Below are 1,999 nucleotides of genomic sequence, written 5' to 3' on the forward strand. Positions count from 1 at the left end.
CTCCCCCACAGATCCCATTAGTTCCCCCGATCCCTGCTGCAGGTGCTGTCTACCCCCCAATACCCCAAGCTCCCCCCCTCCCATTAGTCCCGCATCCTGATTTACCTTAGATGGGGTGGCTATTTCAGACTTGATCTAACCTCCCCAAAAATCTGTACTTAGCTTAGAAGTGTTACACACGCCTAGAAGGATGCAGGATGTTTATGGCATGAGGAGGTGCTGGCCAAACAAAAGTCATCATGTTCCACTGCTTTCCCGTGCTTACTGGCAAATACTTATATGGGATTTTAGCTTCTCATCTTTCAAAATTAAAGATTGTCCAAGATTTCACTGCTGCCTGTCCATCCAGAATTCAGTTCCTTTGTATCCAGGAACATTTCCTCTCTACCTTAACAAAGATTATATAATTGCCTGCCTTCCAAAAATATAGTCTAAACTTGAAAAAAAATCTATATGGCAGAGGAAAGTTCTACATTTTTGCTATATTAGATGTGTTTGTGGTTGTGAGGAACAGCTTATTTGAATAAACTGCAGATTCTTACATGTAATTGGTTTCAAAATTATTCAGGAATAATTTCATGAGATATTTCTTATGCTGCAGATCATTCACAAATTTCCTGCAGACACTTGCAATTTAAATTACGAAGAATGTTGGTTACTTATATAAAAGTTTTTTGGGGCTGATATGGAAGGGGGATGAGAAAATTAAAGTTTGGCAGGAGGAATGAAACATGTTTAGAGTTTTAAAAGTGTAACTAAAAAGATACATGCCTATCATGACCCTGATCAGATTATTTGTATATTGTATTCCTTTCTTACCATCAGGTGTCTGTCTGTGGCTTCTTAAATGCTTCAGTTTTTATGACAGAGTCTGTCTTCCCCCTGAATTTACAGAAATAGTAGGCACTACTGCTTCTCTGAACCATCATCATCAGTCAAAGAGTTGCACTCCTATGGACAGCAAGGTTTAGCAAAAAGTTCTTTTTCTGTAAGAAAGCAGGCATGAGTAGGCCATTCACAGCCTGCCACGTTCTATATGTACACTGGCACAAGCTGTGTATATTAGGCAGAAGAAGAGGAAGAGGAGGAAGATGTTGTTTCTGTTACCAGCTTGGATAATTTATATAACTAAGGAGGAGGCAGGGTAGATTTGCACTTTATCAACTTACTATATCAGAGATGTGTAGCATAAGCTTTTGTAAGCAGAGGTCTTATTTCATCAGATGCTGTGATATGACCAACCCACACAGCTCAAATTTCAATGTGCATATAATTATAATAGTCACACTCTGTCATTTATGTAAGTCATCCTATCATGAGAGACCATAAGTACCATATAACTTATGCATCTAACAACTTTAATTTCAAAGTTTATACGTTATTGTAATTTACATTATGTTGGCTAATTATGCAAGAGTGTTGCTGCTCCTTTCTTGGGTAATTTATGTAGCTAAACAACACAGAATACGTTCTGAATATTATGATAGAACATAACATTTGAAATTTATTTTTGATGAATATTCAAATATTCCATCTAGGAGATTTTTTGAGTATTCCAAGCTTGTAAAGCTTCGGCAGTCAAATATCTGTGGAAAATAAGCATGATAAAAAGTTGTAGAATGTGGTCAAAGAAAGTCACTTTTGAACTCGGGTAATTATTCTTGAACAATTTTTTCCAGTATTTCCTCAACTTTTCTAGGAGCTGATAAAGGAAAGTACTGAGAAAAGGTTATGGCTGAGATTATAAAAGCCATAATGGAGAACAAAGATGTCCAGTTCTGTTTAAAATGAATGGGAAGTAGGTATCCAAGTCCCTTAGGCAACACAGAAAATTTTAACCTACCTCATTACCAACGTAAGATACTGAACTCCCATCTTTTGTTCAAATGTAAAGCACTCAGCTGGGAAGCTGAATGTTCTTCCTTTGTTACTACTCTGTCTATTCTGCTGTTTATTTAACTACATGGGGGAAAGGATTTTTTTTGAGAAAGTAAGAAAA

The sequence above is a fragment of the Gavialis gangeticus genome, unplaced genomic scaffold (genome assembly GCF_001723915.1).
Source record: "Gavialis gangeticus isolate Ggan-Ray unplaced genomic scaffold, GavGan_comp1, whole genome shotgun sequence".
In the NCBI taxonomy this organism is placed as follows: domain Eukaryota; kingdom Metazoa; phylum Chordata; order Crocodylia; family Gavialidae; genus Gavialis; species Gavialis gangeticus.